Source organism: Triturus cristatus, chromosome 7 (genome assembly GCF_964204655.1).
Source record: "Triturus cristatus chromosome 7, aTriCri1.1, whole genome shotgun sequence".
Taxonomy (NCBI): Eukaryota; Metazoa; Chordata; class Amphibia; order Caudata; family Salamandridae; genus Triturus; species Triturus cristatus.
Window position 1 is genome coordinate 1,095,384,127 of NC_140590.1, and position 6,000 is coordinate 1,095,390,126.

Here is a 6,000-nt window from a genome sequence, read left to right on the forward strand (position 1 = left end):
TTTATTTCAATTTTATAATTTCATGTTGCCAAAATTTAGTTTTTTTTACCTATTAATAAGCCCTGTACATTTGGTGGCCTTCGGCCACCAAAAGCACAGGGGGTGGGGTAAGTGTGGATAGTGTTTTTTTTATTTTTATTTTTTTACCGTACGCTTACGGTAAGCGTACAGTAAGCGTACCCCGCGAAATTGCCGAAAAAAAAATAAAACCGTTTTTGCTCTTGGGGGATGTTTGTGGACTCCCTCAACATGACTATGTGGGAGGGAGTTGTCAAAACAGCCCCGTAACATGTTTTTGGCCATCATGTTTGATAAACAACACTCAGTGCGAGAGACAAAATGGCGGCCGCCGCTTCCTGGTTTCGGCCGATTCGAATGTTTACTAAGATCTAAGAGCCAATCAGAATCGCGCTCGCGCACGCCACCGTACGCTTACCGTAAGCGTACGGTAAGCGTACCGTAAGCGGGCTCAGATATATATATTGATTTAAAGGCTATTTTCTCAGAATCTACTGAACAGATTTACACCAAACCTACAAAAGGCACTTCCTTGACCTAGGGACTACCTCTCTGCCAAATTTTGAGTAATTCTGTTCAGCCGTTCGGGCTGTAGCTCGTTCTAAAGGTCCTATGGAAAAATGCATGGGAAAAACGCGTTTTGGGACCCCCCTTTTATCTCAGCCCCCGCTTGACGGATCCCCCCGAGACTTTCAGGGTAGGAGCGGAGCGTAGCGCCCCACCTATTTTGAGAAATTCGCGAGGATTCATCGACCGGCGCCAAAGTTATTCAAAATAGAATGTTGAGGTTTTCCTATGGAAACGTGGTCCTAACTATAACTACCTACTGGCGACCGCCAGTAGGTAATATATATATATATATATATATATATATATATATATATATATATATATATATATATATATATATATATATATATATATATAGATAGATATATATATATATATATTTATATATAGATAGATATATATGTCCCAAAGTTGTTCTGCTAGCAGGATGCACTCCCAGCATTTCAATTTCAAAAGAAATATTTATTTCATGTTTTAATTTATATTAGACTGTTTGTTTAAATAGATTTTATGTTGTTGCTTTTCCTTCGTAGAAATAAACGAGTGTGAACCCAAGGAGGTGCATTGTATTCTTTATTGCCACCAAGTCAGTCCGCCATGACGTGTTTCGGCCACCCCACAGCCTTGATCACATGAAATGGCTCAAACTGTGAGGATCCTATTTAAAGTGCAAGTGCTAAATTTGCCTGAATCGAAATAGACAACATACTATGTTCAATGTAAACTTATTACTCAAATATTATACATTGTAAAAACATATGGATTATTTTATATATATTTACAATACAATACATAATTTGACATTTTCTGCATACAGATCCCCGTATTGCTCAAATATGTAAAGTTATGACGTTTGGCGAAAATATGTCATGAATGATGTAATATGTGACGTCATCAGCAGTGCATTGCAGGGGAGCGAGTTATAGTTAGCTGAACTAACTATAACGGCTGAATTTCTCTGGTTTTGTACGTGTGATATGTCCAATTAACTTTAACGTCCCTGAAACCTGTGGTTTTTTTCAGTGCGTTTCTAAGGTTTTTTAAATGCTAATTTCTAACTCTAATGTCACTAAAACCTATGTTTTTTTAGAGAATTTCAAAGGTTTTTTAAATTATAGTTTCTAATTATGCCTACAGAGGTAGGATATGTGCAGAAAGAGGAAGAAAGGTGCAGAAAGAACCAAGAGAAATTGGAGCACTTTATATGAGCAAACGTTGCAAATACATAAGGTCTCAATAATCTTTTAGGCACCGGGAGGTTGAGCGGCGTGCCCAGAATCACAGGATGTGGAGCCGACGCCAAGACTGGAACCTTGTTCTGCAGATTTTTAGATTTTCCATTGTTTTGTGTATGTGTGTGTGTGCGTGTCACACACATTCGTAATTGTGTGTTGAAAGCCTATTTCAGTTTCTGTGAGCAACTTTTAAAAGAGCATGCTCCTCATAACTTAGGCATTTTTTGGTCATAGTAAAGCAAATTTCTAATGCATTCTGCAAATAATTCATCTGTGCCAGACGTTTGGCGAAAATTGACCAAGATTTAAAATAGGTTGTTTAACTGATTTTTAGCATATTTAAAACAAATATATAAAAAATGAGAAATTTGTAACATGCCTAGAAAAAACTGGAACCAGGCAGAACTTTAAAAATCATACAAAATAATCACCTGATTGAAGAAAAAAGAAAGAGTGACGACCATAACCACAGTGAACAATAACACCTCCACCGAAAAGATAACGGATACAATACTCACAAACGTATTCCCTCTGTGTATCCAGATGTTATGTCGACATAATGGCATGTGCGACAGTATCGAATGCACAGAGATGCACCCATGTTCACTCGCATAAATGCGCATTCAGACACATGAATGTTAATTCTACTAAATCTGCATTACAGGGTGTTAAATGTGATCACTCGTGCTGAGAGTACCTTCATACTGCTCACTAGAACAATGTGCATATTCAGCCACTGTTGCTCACAAATAAAATAAAATCATTAGAAGTAGAACTTCACAACTAGAATTAAGGAAACATTGGGCTCAGGCTACAATAGTGCAAAAAACTGACTTCTTAAAAGTACCATAATAGTTGACTCACGGTACTTTAAAACAAATCACATCACAGATCGATACTAAAATGCTAACAAGTTAGTGTAAAAGTGCAGGAACTCATGGTATGACACTGAATTGTTCTGTGTAGATGTAAGTTACTGATTCAATGAATTGTTCGAGGTGCACAAACATTTTTGTAAAGCCTTCAAACGTTTTTTTCTTTTTTTTGCGGAAATGCTTTTATTGATGTGCTTCAGTCTTTAATGAGACAGTGCATTTTTTCATTGGGTTTATTTTCAAATACAATTACAGTTTATGTTTTGTAAGAGAAACTTGTGTTGAAAACTCCCTCTGCCTACACGTGTGCACTCAAATAAACACACATATAAATTCTACTTCTAATATACAGGTTGCCTCTCTTAATACACTACAAGTTTCAAAGTGCGCAGTGTACGTCCCTTCGTCTGCTCATAGACAGACACACAGCTCGCAACTGGTGATGACTTCTGAAGCTGGAAGGCGCCTTCATTGGTGTAAATGCTTTCTGTACAATATACCAAGCTCCCCTGTCCCTACACCTTTCCTAGATCCGAGTAAAGGGATTGAAGGCCCCTGACTACAGACCTCCATGAGGTTCCATGTGGTCATGAGCAGTTGTTTTGGTTGTTGTTGCCAACCTACGACTTTCCATAGATTCTTGGTTCAATTATTTTTGCAAAGAGCTCCCTTGCGACCGACTGCCGCCTCGTAGCACTTGTTAAAATATCCCCACGGTTAAGTGAGTGGTAAATTGCAAGGCTATTGTGTGTATGTGGGAGGTGAATGTACCCCAAAAATGAAAAATGTTTGCTCTTAAGGAGAGAGGGTGCTTACCCTGTAAACATATCACATGCATATATATAAAAGGCCCCTTTCTTCACCACTGCTTTACACAAGCATCTGCACGCTGAATCCTGTACCCCTCCCTTTAGGGAGGCAACGCCTTTCACTGCCCACTGACAACTTATTGGGTGAGGAATGATGACATTCTGAGAGGATCCCTGACCAGAGGGTAGCCCGTAAACACATCCCTTGCATGTATTTACAAGGTTCTTTCATTCAGTCCTGCCTAACACAACAACTGAGGGCAGCAAGCCCCCAACCTCACTCTGAAGGATGGCCTGACCACTCGGCTCTATTTTGTAAGGGGGTCTGCCCTTTAGGAGATAACCTCCTTCTTCAAATGGTACCCTCTAAACATGTACCATGCATGCATCTAATTTACACAGTTTGTTTCTTCTACGCTGCCTTACACAACTGAGTGCAACCAATTATAATTTAATTTAATTTAATCTCAGCGCTTCTTCACATGTGCCCTACAAGAGGAAAGTGGCATAGTCTGGGCTTTGGAAACATCTGCCTCTTGTCCCCATGTCTCCCCTGACCAGGCGGGCAACTAGAGCCAAATTTTGGGGGGCTGACAAATATTTTGGGGGGGGCTAGTTCTTCCAGCCATAGGCAGAGTGGCTCTAAGAAGGGGTGAAACACAACAAAAGCCTCATTAATAAGTAAATGGTCATTTAAGGACCTGTGAAGTACTCGGGTGCGGCCTCAATTAGAAGGTCGCCAGCCAGCGAATCTGTCTCAGCAGGGCTGATACACACAACAGGGGGGGGCGGGGGCTGAAGCCCGGTGAGCCCAAAGGGTGTTGCACGCCTGCCCCTGACTCATTTAACGTATAACCCAGTGCATGCGCAGCCCGGGCTTGATGGAGAACATGCCTTTGAAGCGAAAGTGTGTGGGCAGGAGCTGCTTTTCCGATGGGTGCTGGGGTGCAGGGGACACGGGTCCATTTATGAAGGGTTGTATTCAGCAGACTCCTTGCAGGGAGGCCTGGCTGGATAGGCATGTTGCGCAATGGCCCATCTTGCGGAGAGTGTGGGTGCATGAGCCCTCCTCCTTGCTGAGGGTCAGTGGTCAGGGGCCTTCCTCCTTCTGGGGGACAGTAAGGGGACAGGAGGGATGGGGGCTGGATTGGGGCAGAATCAATCCTTGTGGAAGGGGATGTGGGTAGTCGTTGTGCTGGAGGCAAGAGCCCTCCTTGTTGTGGCAGGTGGTGGTGGGGGGCGAGGGGGCAGAGTGCTGAAGGCCTCATTGTTGAATGGTCGGATGGGAAAAGACTCCTCTTGCAGAAGGACCTGTGCACAGGAGATTGGGTGCGAGATAACCTGGTGAAGGGGACTGAGGGCAGAGAAGTTCTGAGCACTCTAGGACCATGTTGTCTCAGATGGCCAATGGCCTTGCACTTGCCACGCTGCACACACATTCCACCCACTTCCCTCTCTCTGGCTGGAGGTTATTGTTTATAACCTCACCAAGATGACCTAACCTGCTTCAGGGAATGCCTGACTCTGCCATGCCTGGCCGGATATGGAGGAGAGTGCCGTGTGCAGGCCCGTAAGAGGGACATGAAGGGCTCCGAGCGGAGTGCACCTCTTCCAATGACCAGGCCCAGAGCTTCCTTGCCTCCCTAATGTCTTCAGGCTCACCGCTGGCAGAGCAACATCTGGCTTCACCTTCTTGGGACCGGAGAGATCATCCACTGGTGCGCCCTCAGACTCTGGCAAGGATGGCTCCACGGGGGCAGCGCGCCCTCTCTTGGCTATGGCTACCACTTTGGGAATGGCTACTACAGCTGCTGCATGTCCACAGGGTGGGTGTCCAGCAAATCGCCCTGAAGCCATCCCCTTATGGCGCCTTCCCAGTGGAGAAGTACATGGATGTGCTCGCCTTGGTCAGCGGGGGTAGCACACAGGGCAGCGAGGGGCCCTCGTGGTCCAAGGAAGTCTCCTACTTTCAGGGGTACCCCGGGCCCTATTAGCACATGCCAGGGTACATCGACATGGTGTCTGGCTTTGAACCGGGCAAACCCAGGCATAAAGCATACATCTCCATGGACAGCTACCCGTCATGGACTCTGGCGAATGGCTGGGGCGGCGGGGTGTACTGTGCCAAGGAGCAGCCTCAGGCTGCACACTTCTGGAAGTCATCCTTCACAGTTGAGGGCTTTTATCCTTCTCATTGGTGAGGCTGGGACAGCTGTATCTGTCTAAAAGACAACCTGGGGCACTTTTGCCAAACCCCACTGCCTTTTCTTGGTCAGATCTGAAATGGTAGATTTTGCAAATACTTTGCGGATTTCAGTATTTACAACCATATACACTTAAATTTACTCACTTAATTCGACTGTTAAAAATGTGCCCTAGAGTCAGGAATGTTTTGTGAATTTTATTGAAAAATCACCAGTGCATTTCCAGGATGTTTGCTAAAACAGTGCCAGCAATGCTCATTACAGAACACTCATGTTAAGAAACTGAACG

The 6,000-nt window shown here is 44.0% G+C and overlaps 1 pseudogene; it reads left to right on the forward strand.

Moving 5' to 3' along the window:
* LOC146811150 (homeobox protein Hox-D13 pseudogene) overlaps positions 1-5,708 on the forward strand; it is a 30,432-nt pseudogene extending 24,724 nt beyond the window's left edge.
* Positions 5,709-6,000: the final 292 nt, after the last annotated feature.